Raw genomic sequence first — 19455 nt, forward strand, 5'->3', positions numbered from 1 at the left:
CTTGCTAAGTCCCTCTGCGTTAATTTCCACATTCCCCATACATTATGGGGATATGGAAATTATGGTATTCATCATATTCCGAAAATTATATATTTTCGGAATTTGATGGAGGTACTATCCACCACTGTGAGGTGGCGAATAGCAGGTAACACTTACCTGCGGTCAGCTGGACAGGTCCCCCGCAGCTCCCTCCGGCGCACTTGTCCCTCCTCTGGCTCCGGTGGTTGCTCACACACTGTGTTCTCCCAGCAGAACACAATAAAGTTTAGACAAAAAAATAAAAAGATAATTTTTTGTCTAAACTGTACTGTGGTGTGCTGGGAGAACACAATGTCAGACCAGCAGGACGGAGCCGCAGGCTGCTGCGCGGCAGGTAAGTGTGGGAGGGAGGGGGGGGTACACAAACTTACCACCGCTGTAGGCAGTGCTGCGCATGCGCTGGGTTTACGAATGTAACAGCGCATGCGCAGTACTGATTACAGCTGCTGTAAGTCAGTGTAGACAGGGAAAACTATCTATTTCCCGAAAAGCTGTCATCGCAAAAATTACAGCTTTTTCGGATTAGATAGTTAGGAGAGGAGGAATGATGAATTCCTCCGGTAATTAGGTAGAACTCCATGCGAGTTGTACCTAATTACCTCCATCGATTTTTAAGGTATGATGAATAGGCCCCTATATCACAGATCATATGTATATAAAATGTACATATCTCTAAACATGTGTAATGTATATGTGTGTATTAGTATATTATATATATAAACATGTGTCTGTGTGTCTATATATATATATATATATATATATTTTTATAAAATGCAAGGTCTGACACTCATTGTTTTCAATAAAGCTGCTGCTTACTGGGTGCCCTCCATGCTGCTGATATAGATAAATACAGTGGGATGGCGGCACTCCGGAATAAATTAGTAATGCTGTTCCCAACAAATGCGCAATAAAGCGCTGAAACGTTGAAATCTTGTAACGCTGCGATGAGTCTTTATTTCTAATCTGGAGTGCCGCCATCCTACTGTATTTATATTATTATCGTTTACTTATATGGTGCCACAAAGGTTCTACAGGTCCTAACACAGTACATAAATGAGTATACAATAAAAAATTTTATTTAGCTGTACAAAACAATGCAGAACAAGGACATGATTTATAGACATTGCTGAATAACACAAGCAGCAGGGTGCCGTGTTAGGTGCTGTTTGGGGAGTTAGGAGTACATGACTGTGGGGTCTAGTTACTAAGCAGTGTTAGGAGACAGAGTGAAAAGTGATAAAGTGCCAGCCAATCAGCTCCCAACTGCCATCTCACAGGCTCTGTTTGAAAAATGACAGTTGGGAGCTGATTGGCTGGCACCTTATCACTTTTCACTCTGTCTCCTAAAACTGCTTAGTAAATGGACCCCTGTATAAGTAGGGTAAGGAGAAGCATGTGAGGGACGAGGGCCTAGTATAAGTAGGGGAAGGAGAAGCACGTGAGGGAGGAGGTCCCTGCTCACGAGAGCTTACATTCTAAAGGGGAAGAGCAGGCAGACAGAGGTGACACAGATGGAGTAGATAGCGAGGAAGTAGCAGTGGGTTAGGATATGTGCTGCATAATGTGTGTGTGTGTTATAAGATGACCTGATGTGTCAAAATTAAGTTCTTCATTCATCTATCTCTATGACAGAAAATAGATTTTATTTATGTGTTATATACACATGAGAAATGTACTAAATAACGTTGTTGCAATTTAATTTCTGTCTGTTACATCCAGCTAAAGATACAGATATTGTGGGACTATCCCGCATCCTAATTGTGAATCCTTTTGTCCTAGCTGCTGGGTGCTATGCCATGCTCCTGTGAGTGGGTACTTCTCACATGCTAGACACACCCACAAAGAGGAGCAGCCGTGCCCAACATACTGTGGCCAATCCTCCTCCTGGGGGGCCCCAAGGATGTTTCTGTACCCGGGCCCAAGATTTCTCTTTCAGCCCTGGGTATAGATCATGCTGTGAACACTAAATGACTATTTTCCACTGCAATGAAAATAGTATCTTTCATAGAACTTCAGTTATTTTAACCACTTGCCTGGCGTGGTGGCATTGTCTGCAGCCGCCAGGTGGCAGAACCTTCCGCCTGGCAGCTGCAGGGAGGAGCTGTCACCAGGGAAATGTAAATTCACCACCTCTAAGCCACCCAGTGTGTACCTGGTGCTGCTCAGAGGAACAGCTGCTGGGAAAAAGAAAGTTGCGATGGTCACGATGTTCCGAACATCAATGGTTCAATATAGAGATGACCAATTTAATAGAAATCGATGTTAATGTTATGTAAAAGGTTTTTGGTTTTTTTTTTATAAAATCGTGTTGGATAAGTTTTAAATAGATGTTCTTGATCCAATTCAATCATAAAACCCCCTGCAATTTCTGAGCGGTTTTTTGAAAATAAAACTTGGTTAAGTGATGGTATAATATCATTTTTTTTATACTATTCTTCTAGCCTATGGGCCTGATTCAGATTTTGGAATAGAGTAAGACAGAGCAAGTAACTGTGTAGCTGGACAAACCATGTTGCAATGCAATGGGTGCAAATACATACATTGTTCTTGCATGCAGGGTAAATACTGGCTGCTTTTGCACTGTAATTTAGATGTCAGTTTTGACACACTCCTCCCAAATCTAAATCTCTCTGCACATTTTACATCTGCCCCACCACAGGGCCGCAACTAGGGGGGGGCTGGAGGTGCACGTGCACCGGGTGAGCCGCTGTACCTGGTGCCAGTGACCTCCAGCCCGGCGCTGCAGAGAGGCTCCAAGCCGGACGTCCGCTGGTAATATTTATTACCAGCGGGCGCCCGGCTCCTCTGCAGCGACGCGGTGTAGCCGGAGCCGGAGGCTGGAGTTCTCTCCCGAACTCCAGCTTCCGGCTCTCCCCACGGGCACTATGGGGGAGACGTCATGACATCTCCCCCATAGTTCCAAGGAGCAGCCGGCGGACCGGACGCGACGCTGGATGCAGGAGCGGGGTTCAAGGCAAGTATTTTTTTTTTAATAAGCTGCACTACAGGAGCATTATTATGGGGGCAGGGGCATTAATATGGGGGCATAGGCAATAAGGGGCATTACTAATGGGGCATGAGCACTACAGGGGCATTACTATTGGGGCATGGGCACTACAGGGGCATTACCACAGGGGCATTACTGTGGGGGCATGAGCACTACAGGGGCATTACTGTAAGGGCACTACAGGGATATTACTATGGGGGCATGGGCAATACAGGGGCATTACTATGAGAGCATGGGCACTACAGGGGCATTACTATGAAAGCATGGGCACTACAGGGGCATTAATATGGGAGCATGGGCACTACAGGGGCATTACTGTATGGTGGGCACTACAGGGGCATTACTATGGGGGTATTAACATATGGGCATTACTATGGGGGCATTACAATATGGGCACTACTGCAGGGGGAATTACATGGGGGGCGCCAAATTACTGTCTTGCCCCTGGTGACAAAAATCCTAGTTTCGGCCCTGCCCACCAGCATGGTGTTACCAAGATGCACAGTTACTTTCTCTATCTTACTATATTCCCAACTCTGAATCAGGCCCTATGTACATTTTGTCTGCGATCACATTATATAGTGTATATTTATACATTTGTTATTATGATGTTTTATATAGTATGTATGAAATGTAATAAGCAGATATGTATTCGCAAGTAATATTTATGTAACGATATCACCATATGCAAATAGCATCCGGCTAGTATATAAAGGAGCTGGTGACGAGGTTATGCCATGCGCCCTAATAAGTCCAAAGGATTGACGAAACGTGTTAGACGTGGCTTATTACGTGAGACTACAAATGTAAAAGGATAGGTTGCGCTGCTGCTATTGGAAAATCACTTGACCTGATTGATCCACTCTCAAATCTCTCTGAATCATGAAAAAACATTTATTAAACACATAACAATAAAATAGACATTCACATACATAATTAATATCTCTAAAATAGAGAATAAAATAAAATTGTTATAATAAATGTGACAGCTCTGGATCGCTGGAATAGATGTATCCACAATTAGATACAATTGGATATAATGGCTCACCACTCAATCTATCCACTGTGTTTAGATATCCAATAAGTTCATCCAAATGAAAGCATTTGATGTTGATACATAAAAGTTCCTTTTAAGGTGTGGTATTAATAATTATGTCACTAAAAATCCACAAAAACACCATTTTGCAGAAAATTGTAAAGCTGTAACAACCCCCCTTCAATTGGGTGTCCAGCAATTGCATATGTAAATCTGTAGCTGGCTGATATCTGTAGTGCGCCAGAACTATTTGTATGGATTTATATAGCGCTAGGTGTGTGAAAGCACGCTCACTTGAATAATATCCACACAGTCTGTTGGTGAAGATCACCTCTTTGATGGTAAAACAAGGTAGCAGCTATGTGCAGTGCACGTACCTGGCCGGCACCGTGGTCCGGCAATGGACTCGTGTCCTCCTGGATAATGCAGATTGTGCCGCTCTCTCTTGTAACCTTAATGTCAGCAAATAGGTTAGTTGGTACGTGAGACGTTATGACATCTTTCAGGAGGCTGAAGTTTTCTCCGGAGATGATTGTAACCAGAATAATTATTCTTTCCTTTCTTCATGTCCGTGAACTTACATACACTTAAAGGCTTCTCTTCTGAAGCTGCTGGGCTCAAGGAATGACAGGCATAGCAGTCAGCTACTCTTGCAAATCCTCTTTAAGCCAGGAGTGAGGACAGGATGTCACAATATTTCATACCCCTGACATAGGGATGGACATTGGAAGCCAGTTATCAAGTGGTGGGATGGGCTTCTGCCATCGAATGTTGCTATGAGATGGTAGCTTACCCCAAGATGCCCTGATGCAATAGTAGCCGGGAAGGAGGCAGAGGTAGTGCAGCTCACTGGATTTAGAAAAAAAAAAGGTAACCATGTAACGCCATCGAATCATTACCATTCAATGGCAAACATTGAAACGCTGCCATTGAATGGTAAAGACTATCATCGGAAGAAAAATAATTGATGGTCTGTAACCATCGACAATTGATGTCCATCCCAACCCCGGCAGCAGTGGAGGAGGATATCCTACCTGTGGTCTGGTGCCAGGCGTTCTCTACAAACTTGCTCATCGGTACTGCGGCCCAGGCACACTGTCACTGAGAGTAACGAGTATATTTACTAAAGTGAGAGTTTTTAGAAGTGGAGATGTTGCCCATAGCAACCAATCAGATTCTACTTAACATTTAACTAGCACCTTCTAGAAGATAATAGCTAGAATATGATTGGTTGCTATGGACAACATCTCCATTTCTAAAATGTCTCACTTTTGTAAATTTACCCCTAATACTCGTCAATGTTACAGATGGGCCTCTGTATACCTAAGGATATGTGCGGTGTGTGGAAGCATAGCCTGCACACCCCGTGGACGCACCAGTGGATAATAGGGTTAACAGCATTTTATAAAATTTAAAATGATAGTCATTGTATTTTTATGTTTTAAATGCTTGGGAATAAACTGTGGCCTCTTTATTTGGTATGCTCAGTATGCCGCACACAGACTGATCTTGTCTTGGTTAACTCTGCAATAGTGGGAGGGGGCAGGCAGGCCCGTTTGGCTCCCATAAGTACAACAGATATGTGCACCTTCAGTTAAATTCCTCAATATTTAAAATTGATATTGCTCAATATACCATACATGGGACTTGAATTTCCAAGCTCATACACCACAGTCAGACACTTAACACATGAAGCTAATTGCTCCTGCATAGGAAGCCTGGTTGTTCTAACTACACAAAACTAATTGTAATTGTTTGTTTAAACCTTTGCATCTAAGCAGATCTATATAGTATGTGATGGCATGTAGTGTGTGGTTGCACACTACAAATAGCTTCTTAGCTGCAATGGTTTAAAGTGAACCAGATGTTCCCAAATGCATTTCTCAAGGCTCCCCAACAGTTCAGGTTTGCATGGTTGAACACTGGTGGTTAAATCAAATTGACTGAGGTACTAATTAAGTTACCTGTGTTCAACCATGCATATCTCCAAAACCTGGAATGTTGGGGAGCCTTGAGGACCACCTTTGGGAACCTCTGGTTTAAACTAATAATTACAACACATGGAGCTATTTGCTCCTGCGTTAATTCTAACTATATGAAGCTAGTTAAATGTCTGACTGTGGTATATGAGGTGCGGTGCCAAGTCCCATGGGTAGCATGTTGAGCATTGTGTATCTTAAATACAGGAGGCTAAAAATTATTATTGACAAGGTGCGCATGAATCACACTGTTACTGATAGCTCAGAAGTTAACTGCATGAAGTACATGTTTCACTTGAGTACTGTACACTTATTTTACTTTCAACTTCACATCATCCCCAATGTCCGTCTCTTGGAAGACACCACAAAACCTAAACGTGCACATGTGTATGAAAAATCTTCAGAGGTGCACTGTGTAAAGGTGTAAACAGAACACAAAAAGGTCAAACTCCTATGACTTTATAACCCCCCTTTCCATTTAAATAAAGCTTTTTAGTTTTTATCCTTAAATACTGATTGGTTGGGACTCAATTATGGCTACTATACTTTCACTTTTGAAACCAGCACTGAAGCCCAACAAACATATCTGAAATCAAATATGTTGGTCCAACATGGCAAGACTATTGATTACAGACAGTAAAAGTGCCAACACACTTGGCGATTTTTTACACGATCTGGCCGATTCCGACGCATTGGAACGACAGATCGTGTAAAAAATGCCCAAATCGTGAGTCCCCACTCATGATCACGATGCGATGCGCGTCCCCGCTGGTCGCACATCACATTTTCAGATCTGCCGTGCTGTAGGGCGGATTTGCCAATCTGGGACACGATGCACGATAGATCTTAATTGGGCATTTTTTACTCCAAATCGTGGGTAGGACTGCCGGGGAGCTGCCAAGGGAAATCGTACATCGTGAGCACATCGCAAAGTGTGTAGGCACCTTCATTTGTCAAAAAAATGGCACCCATCTGTGCCAACAAAACACTGACCCACGTGTTATCTGTACCAACAAACCACTGACACCTGCTGGAAGCTGTACCAACAAAACACTGACACCTCTTGCAATCTGTACCAACAAAGCACTGACACCTGCTGGAATCTGTACCAACAAAGCACTGACACTTGCTGGAATCTGTACCGACAAAGCACTGACACCTGCTAGAATCTGTACCGACAAAGCACTGACACCTGCTGGAATCTGTACCGACAAAGCACTGACACCTGCTGGAATCTGTACAAACAAAGCACTGACACCTGCTGGAATCTCTGCCAACAAAGCACTGACACCTGCTGGAATCTCTGCCAACAAAGCACTAACACTTGCTGGAATCTGTACCAACAAAGCACTGACACCTGCTGGAATCTGTACCGACAAAGCACTGACACCTGCTAGAATCTGTAACGACAAAGCACTGACACCTGCTGGAATCTGTAGCAACAAAGCACTGATATCCGCTGGAATCTGTACCAACAAAGCACTGATATCCGCTGGAATCTGTACCAACAAAGCACTGACACCTGTTGGAATCTGTACCAACAAAGCACTAACACTTGCTGGAATCTTTACAAACAAAGCACTAACACTTGCTGGAATCTTTACCAACAAAGCATTAACACTTGCTGGAATCTTTACCAACAAAGCATTAACACTTGCTGGAATCTTTACCAACAAAGCAGTGACACCTGCTGGAATCTGTACCAACAAAGCACTGACATCTTAATAAAACAGACTGATAACATATGAAAGGCATTAATCTTGATAGTTTATTGATCATAGTTGAAAATCCCGTATCGAAACAAAAAAATGATAGAATCAATTTATATATATATATATATATATATATATATATTAGGGGTGTGCACCGGCCACGTTTTGTGTTTTGGATCTGGATCTTTCTTCGTGTTTTGGATCTGGATTGGTTTTGCCAAAACCACCCTTCCGTGTTTTGGGTTCTGGGTTTTGTGTTTTGGATCTGTATTTTTTTGAAAAAAAGCATAAAAACAGCTAAAATCACAGAATTTGTGGGTTTTTCTGCTCCTATGCTCTTATTAACCTCAATAACCTTAATTTTCACTCATTTCCAGTCTATTCTGAACACCTCACACCTCACACTAGTGTTTTTATGTCCAAAAGGTTGCACCAAGGTAGCTGGATGACTATGCTAAGCGACACGAGTGGGCGGCACAAACACGTGGCCCATCTAGGAGTGACACTGCAGTGGCAGACAGGATGGCAGTTTGAAAAACTAGGCCCCAAACAGTACATAATGCAAAGAAAAAAAATAGGTGCAAGATGGAATTGTCCTTGGGCCCTCCCACCCACCCTTATGTTGTATAAACAGGACATGCACACTTTAGCAAACCAATCATTTCAGCGCCAGGATCTGCCACACGACTGTGGCTGAAATGATTGGTTCGTTTGGGCCCCCACAAAACAAGCTGGCAATTAATCTGTCCCTGCACAAACTGGCTCTACGGAGGCAAGATGTCGTCCTCATCCTCCGATTCCTCACCCTCTTCAGTGTTGTGTACATCCTCATCCTCACAGAGTATTAATTTGTCCCCGCTGGAATCCACAACCACAGGTCCCTCTGTACGTTCTGGAGGCTGGTCTCCCTGGAAGAGTTGATAATTCATTTTATGAACATCATCTTCTCCACATTTTGTGGAAGCAACCTCCTACGCCTTTTGCTGACAAGGTTCCCGGCTGCACTAAACACTCTTTCGGAGTACACACTGGAGGGGGGGCAACTCAGGTAAAATAGAGCCAGTTTGTACAGGGACCTCCAAATTGCTTCTTTTTCCTGCCAGTACAGGTACGGACTGTCTGACATGCCTACTTGGGTGCTGTCACCGATGTAATCCTTTAACAGACAGACGCACGCTTGTCGCTGCTGCTTTAAGGATGCAGGTGCGGCTACAGCCCACACATTTCACAAAGACAGAAAAAAAAAGAAGAATATTTTTATTGTTTGTGGAGCGCACTTTGAGGGTGTCACCACCCTTTAACAGACAGACGCACGCTTGTCGCTGCTGCTTTAAGGATGCAGGTGCGGCTACAGCCCACACATTTCACAAAGACAGAAAAAAAAAAGAAGAATATTTTTATTGTTTGTGGAGCACACTTTGAGGGTTACACCACCCTTTAACAGACAGACGCACGCTTGTCGCTGCTGCTTTGAGGATGCAGGTGGAATCTAGACGGGATTTGGAACCGGGGGGACACTACCTCCATCAATTGTCTAAATCCCACTGCACTAATGGCGGATACCGGACCCACGTCTAACACCAACATAGCAGTCAAGGCCTCAGTTATACGTTTTGCTTCAGGATGACTGCTGTCGTACTTCATCCTCATCGCTAGGGACTGTTGGAGGGTCAATTGTTTAGTAAAAGTGGTGGTGTTCCTACTTCCTCTCTGGGATGATGAACAACTCCCAGCAGCAGCAACAGCACTAGGAGGAAGTGGTTCTTGATCTTTCCCTATTTTATTTTTATCAGAGAAAGTTTGGTCCTCCATTTATGTTATATTGATATATACGTGCGGCTAAAGCGCACACAAACACAGAAAATATTTTTTTATTTTTGCTGGAGAGTAGTGCACTTTGTGGGTTACACCACCCTTTAAGAAATGAGCCAGCCGGCTCTTTACTTATGGGACACAGGCGCACGCTTGGCGCTGCTCCTTTGTTGATGCACGTGCAGCCACAGTGCACACAAGTCACAAACACAGAAAATATTTTTTTTTTGGTTTGGACTGGAGTGTACTTTGGGGGTTACAACACCCGTTAACGGTCAAGCCAGCCAGCCCTTTACTTATGACACAGGCGCACGCTTGGCACTACTTTGTTGATGCACGTGCGGCTACTGCGCACACAATTCACAAACAGAAAATATTTTTTTATTTGGTTTGGACTGTACTTTGGGGGTTACAGCACCCTTTAACGGTCAAGCCAGCCGGCCCTTTACTTATGACACAGGCGCACGCTTGGCACTACTTTGTTGATGCACGTGCGGCTACTACGCACACAATTCACAAACACAGAAAATATTTTATTTGGTTTGGAGTGTACTTTGGGGGTTACAGCACCCTTTAACGGTCAAGCCAGCCGGCCCTTTACTTATGACACAGGCGCACGCTTGGCACTACTTTGTTGATGCACGTGCGGCTACTGCGCACACAATTCACAAACACACAAAAAATATTATTTTTTTAGCACTTGGGGGGAGCACCCCTGATGGACAGAGCACCCCCTGGACAACACTACAGCACCCCTTTAGGACTGGGACACTGCACAGGACTTTGGAGTGGACACCTATGGAGAACTGACTGCACAACACAGTCCAGCCAGCCCCTATGGACTTTGAAGTAGTGGACACAGCCCCTATTAAAAACAGCAGCACAGCACAACACAGCCAGCCCCTATGGACTTTGAAGTAGTGGACAACAGCAGCACAACACAACACTACTCTGCACTACACTACACAGCCCAGCCAGCCCTAACTCCCACCCTCCCTCTTCACTGTCCACAGCCGAGTGAGAAAATGGCGCCGACGCGGGTAGCTTATATAGGATCCAAAACCCGCGAGACCCGGAAGGCGGGATGATGACGTTTTGCCTCGATTTCAGATCCGAGTCAGACAGGAAAAGTCGAGCCTGACTCGGATCGGCCTCGGATCGGGGGGGCTCGGATTTCAGAAATCCGAACCCGCTCACCCCTAATATATATATATATATGTGTGTATAGAGAGAGAGAGAGAGAGAGAAAAAATAGTTCGCACTCACAACTTCCACAGCTTGTCAATAGTCTGGGTGCTCCCCACTGGCACCATTCCAGGTCCAGACATATAGAGATAAATCACAAAGGACAGAGGGGCACTCGCCAGAGTCAAAATAGAGTCAGAATAGATTTTAATGCTTACAACTCCCAACGGTCGACGTTTCGGTCAAACAGACCTTTCTCAAGACATACAATTGTGTCATCAAAACATCCTACAGAAGCAGGTTAATCAGAGGAATAGCATGTAATTACACCCAACTCTAACATTTTTTTTAAATTCCTTCGACACTGATTCTCTTTGGGCTTCTGGTAACCTATACGGTTTTAGGTTAACCTTAACTCCTGGGTCAGTGATTATGTCATGTTTGATGACCATGGTTTTCCCTGGTAGGTCAGAAAACAGCACCCTATTTCTGATCAGAAATTCCTTAACTTTCTGCTGTTGACTGGCTGACAGGGTTTTTGACACTGTCACTTCGGGTACCATGGGCCTTGGGTTTACTGGAGGGGCTCGGACGGCTGACAGTGTTGCTCTATCCTTCCAGGGTTTTATAAGCTTTACATGGTATATGTGTTCTGGCTTTCTTTTCCCCGGCTGGTAAACTTTATAATTTTTCCTGCCCCACTTTTTCTAAGATTCAAAGGGTCCTTGTCATTTATCCAAAAGTTTACTTTCTACTGTGGGAACCAACACCAACACTCTGTCCCCAGGAGCAAAGTTGCGTAAGCGAGCATTATGGTTGTACACCCTCTGCTGTGCCTGTTGGGCCTCTTCCAAGTGCTCTCTTACTATTGGCACCACAGCAGCAATTCTTACTTGCATTTGAGAAACATGCTCAATAACTGTTTTATACGGACTGGACTGCCCCTCCCATGTCTCTTTGGCAATGTCAAGTATTCCCCTTGGATGTCTCCCGTACAGTAAATCAAAAGGGGAAAACCCTGTGGAGGATTGGGGGAACCTTTCTTATGGCCAACAGCAAATAAGGTAACAAGTAATCCCAATCTCTACCATCTTTGGCCACTATTTTCCTTAGCATGTGTTTTAAACTTTTATTAAACCTCTCCACTAATCCATCGGTCTGGGGATGGTACACAGAGGTTCTTAATTGGTCAATTTTAAACAGCATAACTCCTTCATGATTTTTGACATAAATGGGTACCTTGGTCAGTCAGGATCTCTTTAGGTATTCCCAACCTGCTAAAGACATGGACTAATTCTCTAGCAATGGTCTTGGTTGACGTATTGCGTAATGGTATCGCTTTCGGGTAGCGTAATCCATTATCACCAGAATATATTGATGGCCCGGGCAGATTTCATTAATGGCCCAACCAAATCCTTAGCTATTCTTTCAAACGGAACCTCAATAATGGGTAACGGAACCAGGGGACTTTTGAAATGTGGCCTTGGAGCATGATACTGACATTCAGGGCAGGATGGACAATAGTCAGATACCTCTTTATGGACCCTGGGCCAAAAAAACCTCTGCATAATTCGCTCAGTAGTTTTCTCTACTCCTAGGTGGCCTGCCATTATATGACCATGAACCAGATCTAATACTGTTCTTCTGTATACTTTGGGAACTATTAATTGTTCCACAATATCTTCCCCCTTCTTAGTCACCTGATACAACAAATCCTGACATACTGCCGTTTGAGGATATGACAAAGGACTATCAAATGTACCTGCCATTGACCACTTTACCAGTGCTTCTATCACTATATATATATTAGAAAATGGTTTCTGTCTAGAACACTAGTAACTGCTGAAATATTAATTTTTTTAAAATGTTGCATAAGGAAATTTAAATTTTGATAACTTTCCAATGCTGGAGTTGACATTTCAGTTCTTGGTTAAGACCCAAACCTACAGAAGAATTCACATCTTCACCGACCATGTGTTTCTGATTTTAAATCTCACCTATTTGGTCAGTATTCATTTATTCATGACAAATGACTGTATAATTCTAAATACAGTTTATTAAGAGAATCATCAAGCTCCAGGCCCAAGTCTATGGGCTTGTTCAACATAAATATGACCAAGCTCCGCTGGTAGCTTTAACAATTGAGTAAGAGTTGTGGACAACAATACTACAAAAGTGGGACCTTTTATACAGTAGCTTTTGGGAGGCCAAGGATGCAGAGGTTGTCAGGTCTGGATCTATTATTCAGATCATCCAATTTACTGAGAACTTGTTGGTTTTGAACATTTTATTGTGTTCTTTTTGTGGAGAAATATCATGTTTTCTCCTATTCACATTTCATTCATGTGAACTTCCTTAGAGGTTTGAGAAAGTTAATCTATTAATTCTTGCATAACTGCTGTGACTTTATGACCTGTTATTTCTTAAGAGGTTCCATTTCTCACGAATGGCTCTAACCTGCTTGTCATAGGAGATGGGAGATGATGTGGCAGTATGCTTTGCAGATGTAGGTGGAGTAGTAGAATATAATAGATTTTCAGTAAAAGGTTTAGAGCAGTGGTTCTCAAACTTGGTACTAAGGACCCCACACAGTTCTAATTTTCCAGGTCACCCAGCAGGTGCACAGGTGTGGTCATTATTTACTGACACATTTGAAAAGATCCACAGATGGAGCTAATTAATTCACTTGTGATTCTGTGAGGAGACCTGGAAAACTTGCACTATTTGGGGTCCTGAGGCCAGAGTTTGAGAACCCGTGGTCTAGAGCCAGTCACAGCAGTGTCCAGAGACTTCACTGAAGTAATAGCAGAGGCCATACCTTCCGGGAGGGAGCAGCCAGATTCGCAGGATGGGGTGGGGGGGGCGTGGCCAGGACAAGGGAGAGTGGCTAGGCAGGAGACAGGCACTTGTGGGTGTGGAAGGGGCGGGGCCACACAAACGCATCAGTTTGGCCCCACCCTCGCTACACAATGCCGATAATATAGGCTTTGTGAAGCAGGGGTTGGGGATAAAATGACGCGAATCGCGTCACCGACCCCCTCGCTGCGGGGGTTACAGGGGTTATTGCGTGGGATAGGAGGGGTGGGCGGCATCTGGGAGGATTGCCTGCCTTCCCAGGAGGTCGGGAGCGGCACCCGATTTTCAGGAGGCAAGTATGGCACAGGTATCATCTCTCTTTCTGACTCATTTTGCACGCTCTTTAAAGAGGTCAGAGCATTAACAATCTTATCCATATTGTCGGATAACAAGATGGGTCACTGAAAATATGTCAGATCTGCATGATCATCAGGATTGAGAATATAGGAATAGAGATAAAGAAATTATTTTGGAGCATACATAACAAAAGCCGTCCCAGTAGCTATAAACTGAGCTTTTGCAGAGGTTGTATAATATAATTCCCAAATATAAACCTATTTTCCAGAATGTGAATAAAACTTTAGGTACAGAAAGAAACCGAATTATGGAGTAATGCACAGTCTCAAAGTAAATCTAATGTGTTTCTTTCTCAATCTGTAACAGATTATACACTGTATAATCTAAGCAAGAAACAGGTTAAAGTAGCAAAACGTCACCTGGCCACTAGATGGAGCCAAGAAACTATTACATGCAGTATTCATTAATGTACTGTCAATTTAGTCACTTACAATTTATTTTAATAGAGACCCTTATTTATCATTCACAACAAGTGATAAACTTGTTGTACATGATAAATGGTGCTCCAGCCAAACAGCTCCCAACTGTCATTTTTCAAACAGATGATAGTTGGGAGCCTGCCGTCCGACCAAGGCCCATCCGCCCTCGCCCCATCTCCAAACCGTCCGCAGTTGAATTGCTGGCCATAGAGCCGGCCTGCAGCACAGTGAGTGGAAGGCTTCTCTAGCCCACCCCTCCCTGCTCTGCATAGTGTCATGTGCCGGCGCCTCCTCCTCTCCACGTGACGCTATGTGCTGTAAAAGATCCATCTGCCCTCCCGGTGGGCTCTGCGGTTACAATGGAGCAGGAGAGAAGCACACTATCATGCTGCGCCGGAGGCAGACTTCATTCTCCAACAGGTACCGCCTCACACTGCCCGAACGCAGCTTTAATCAATCCTGCACTGCTGAGACAGCGCTGCAGACACCAGGCCACACACAGCACCTGAACTGCCGAACAGCAGTGACTTATGGTACCAACAACCCCTAGGACCCTAATCTCAACAGCATCAAACCCCGATCTCCTGTTACTGCCAGCACCACCTTCCCATTCCCCACACTTACCTGTCCCTGTCTGCTTACCTTTTCTCACCACAACCTATGTTACTGTTGCCTATTCATTTGACACCCTGACTGGAATCCAACATCAGTTGCTGCCTAATATATAATATTTTATCATAAATATACAGATGTGCCCACATATGTCTATCCTCTGTGCGCTACAAGTCACGCCACACATAACACGGGAGCTCATTGTGACACGGAAGCGCTGAGCGTCTGCGTCTTTACCTCCAAATGCATCTTATTCACAAGACGATGTGAATAGATAGCACAAGCAGCTTCTGCTGATTAAAATGATATGCGGCATGCCTACGTTCTCTGCGCAACTGCGAGTGTATCTGCATGTGAAATGCTACATTACAGTGTTCAAACTTCAAAGTCAGATATATATTAAATACAAAAAATTTCTTATATCCTATCCTCTCATCGATCAGGAAGCTCCCCACTGACATCACTGCTGATGTCAGTGCGGCCGCCCACAAAACGGCAGGCATTCGCTTAGGAACGCCTCCGTTTTTGTAGCCACCCCCCCCCACCCCGCTTACAAAATGGGCCGAGCTGTCGATCAACATCGACAGCCGGCCCTTTTGTAGTGAGCTCCAGAGAGAAACTCTCTCGCTCTGGAGCTCACTACAAAAGGGCCGGCTGTCGATGTTGATCGACAGCTCGGCCCATTTTGTAAGCGGGGTGGGGGGGGGTGGCTACACAAACTGAGGCTTCGGGGCTTGCGCACGCGCAGTGCGGCCGATCCAGAGGCCATAGCAGTATTCTACCAGTCATCTGGTGACGACTGTACTCTCTCAATCCAGGGCGCACATGCGAACATATGTATACTGGTTTGTAACTCTGACTCTTTCTTGAACTGTATTGTACCACTGTATTATTTGTAATAATAATGTTATATATTCTTTCAATACAATAATTACTTTTGTGCGTTGGACCACAGAAACTGTGTGTGTGTTCACTTGCTTTCACATAAGGTTATTATGCTGTGATATATATATTGCACTGTAATTCACATTGTATTTCGATATGAAGATTAGCATTTATTATGCACACTGTTAGTGTTACAGTATAGGAAGGTATTGCTTATGCATCACTCGTTGCGTACACCGTGCATTCACATTTGTGTATCGCCATACGCAAGGTGCGTCAACAGCCATAGAGAGATTTAAAGTAGGATTTCACAAGTGTCAGCGGCTGTAACACTGTAACATAGCATTACACATGCAAATACACCAACAGACGCACAGAGAACACCCACAGCTATACGAGCGGCCAGGAGGCCGCTCTAAACATCCAGAAGGACGGCCCTGATTCAGAGCGAGCGCTCTGTCAGAGCGAGCGCTCTGTCAGAGCGTCTGGCTCTGAATCAGGGCCACTGTTCAAAGCCTCTGTACAGGGATGTCCATCGGAAGGGCGCCATCAAATAGTTGCGGAAGTGCCATCATTGCAACGTGCCTTGCAATGATGTGACCATCGTTTGTAAACAATTCAATGATTTAGCCATCAATGATTTACTGATGTGTTTGTGCAACAGAGCGAGATTGTTTGCACATGAATTACATGACAGAACATCGACCAGAGCATCAATAATAACCCATCAGAATGGGAACAAGTGATGCTGGCAACCATCGCAATAAGGCAGTCGACTTAAAAATCCAGTAACCATCACTACCTCAAGAGAAGGCCTAGATTACTGGTTGGCAAAGATAGGCATGGCACACATATGTCAGCACCACACCAGGTCAGCACTCACAAAGAGCCTCTCCCTTATACCAGCAAGTTGAAAACTGTGAGGAACAGAGTATGTGAGGATGTAAATCAATTTATTAGGTTAGATCAGAGGTTCCCAAACTGAGGGCCTGATTCTGACCCGGTCGCAAGCGCTGTGCGCTCTCAACCGGGTCAATGGTGGGCCAGTGCGTATGCGCATGACGGAGCCGGCTCCGTCGTGCGCATGCGCGAGACCCGGATAGTGACGGGCACTCCGTCGCTCTGGGTCTCGTACCAATGGGGGCGTGCTGTCGATGTTGAGTGGCAGCACGCCCCCTTTGGTGGGCGGGTCGGGGGGTGGCTGCCCAAACGGAGGCATTCCCATGTTTGGGGGCGGCCCCACTGACATCACGAGTGATGTCAGTGGGAGAGATTTCGGCTCTGTTAGAGCCAAAATCTCTCTGGGGCTTGCGGCAACGAGACCCTACCACAAGGGTCTAGTCGCAAGCCCGATGGTCTTGACCATCGCGACCATCTTCCTTGCCGCTCGCTATAGCTGTGGGTGGTCTCCTGGCCGCAGCTATAGCGAGCGGCCAGGAAGATGGTCGCGATGGTCTTGACCATCTGGCTTGCGACGAGACCCTTGTGGTAGGGTCTCGTTGCCGCAAGCCCCAGAGAGATTTCGGCTCTAACAGAGCCGAAATCTCTCCCACTGACATCACTCGTGATGTCAGTGGGGCCGCCCCCAAATGGAGGCGTTCACATGGGAACGCCTCCGTTTGGGCAGCCACTCACCCGGCCCGCCCACCAAAGGGGGCGTGCTGTCACTCAACATCGACAGCACAAACCCTTTGGTACGAGACCCAGAGCGACGGATTGCCCGTCGCTATCCGGGTCTCGCGCATGCGCACAATGGAGCCTGCTCCGTCGTGTGCATGCGCTCCTGGCCACCATCGACCCGGTTGCGAGCGCTCAGTGCTTGCGACCGGGTCTGAATCAGGCCCTGTGTTTGGGAACCTCTGTATTAGTCTGATGGAGCTACTAGAGCAGTGTTTCCCAAACTCATTCCTCAGGAAACACTAACAGTGCTTGGTTTCCATCTTTCCTTGTTGGTGCACAGGTGTTAACATTACTGGCTGACACATTTAAAAGATCAATAGGTGGAGCTAATTATTTCGCTTGTGATTCTGTGTGGAGACCTGGAAAACATGCACTGTTAGTGCTCCCTGAGGAATGAGTTTTGGAAACACTGTACTAGAGAATACGTAGTGCTACCTTGGTAGCCAAGCTACTCCCACCACCTTGGGGACTTAGGGCCTGATTCAGCACGGATTGCAAGTCTGCAATTGCACGCACCCGCTTGCTGCAAAAATATGCAACTGAATGTGATCACAGCACTATACCAAGACTCCGCCCACTTCCCATTACATACATACGCAAGTCAGCGAAAACATTGATAACATCGAGTAACATCAAACCCATATGCATGGTTGTGGTTGAGCTTGACATGAGTCACAACCTGTGAAGCTTCCTGTCACCATGTAGAGCTCTGGCTGCGTATGTCGTCGTTGGGGCTTAATTATGCACGCCCCTGTAATGGTGTTCAAATGTACAGGCACGCCTGCGTTCCTTTGACCACCCCCCTCTCCACCCCGAAACGGCACTTGCTGTCAATCATTTCCTTGTGTCTCTGCGTATCCGATGCATTCGCATTGGTGATCGCAGCGGCTGGTTCGCGCATGCACAGAACATCGACCGGGTGCATGCGAACACATACCTGCGACCCAAGCTGAATCAGGGCCTTAGTTAATAGGCGTTGAGTTACCAGAAAGTTCAGGGTTGTCACAGCCTCTGGGCAGACCAGTTGGCAGGGAAGGGTAAGAGAGAGCTAATCATTACCCTGGTATCCTCACAGCCATATACTGAAATCTGTGACAAAACTCATCTTAAGATGTTCTCATGATTCTCAAGTTAAAATCGCTGCACATTCATATATTCCCTCCTTATAGAAACACATTACTGTAACATCAGAGCTGTGTTTGAAAGTAGATTATATTTATCACAGACTCACAGGTTGTCCAATACAAATTCAAGACATGTACTGAATCGTCTGATCCACAATTTCATGTCTTAAAATGACAAAAAATAATAATGAAAGAAATGAAGTGTCTCTTATGCTCATACAGCACCTGACTCAGATGGAGACACTGCTAATGTTTGCCCAGATCAGTGATTATTTGCTACTGTGCATGCCTGAAAAGTCCTGAAAACCTCTATGGCGCATACGTCACCCTGGGCGTTTGGCTATAGAATGGGAGAGGCATTAGAACCGGCGAGGCAAAACCATGGGCTTTCCTGGGTGATGAATGGGAGGTGGTTTGAAGTGATTGCAAAGAAAGGCCGCCCAAGGGACGTGTTATGGGACCGTCCCGGTGTCAGTGAACCTGGCTGTGCTTTCTGATGCAGAGCTGCAGCCACAGAGGATATGCTCAGTGACATTTCAGATGGATACACTGTGTCTGCCATCGGCTGGTGCCTTGTCAATAGTGAATACAATGCTGCACCAATGGTGGAATGTTTAGAACCATTAGCGGAGTTGCACTGTCCAAGGGTATTGGGGCTTGCACATTCCAGCGCACACTAGTACACAAAGGGAAGGAAACTAGCATTGCAGTCACTGCATTAGCTTCACCTCTGAATCAGACCCACTGTAAAT

General features: G+C 45.2%; 1 protein-coding gene across 1 annotated transcript in view; it reads right to left on the reverse strand.

Annotated features, from left to right (window-relative positions):
• NRN1L (neuritin 1 like) overlaps window positions 1–19455 on the reverse strand; it is a 137289-nt gene that overhangs the window by 16338 nt on the left and 101496 nt on the right. The window lies entirely within an intron of this gene.

This window comes from Taudactylus pleione, unplaced genomic scaffold (assembly GCF_031769625.1).
Source record: "Taudactylus pleione unplaced genomic scaffold, aTauple2 ptg000117l, whole genome shotgun sequence".
NCBI lineage: Eukaryota > Metazoa > Chordata > Amphibia > Anura > Myobatrachidae > Taudactylus > Taudactylus pleione.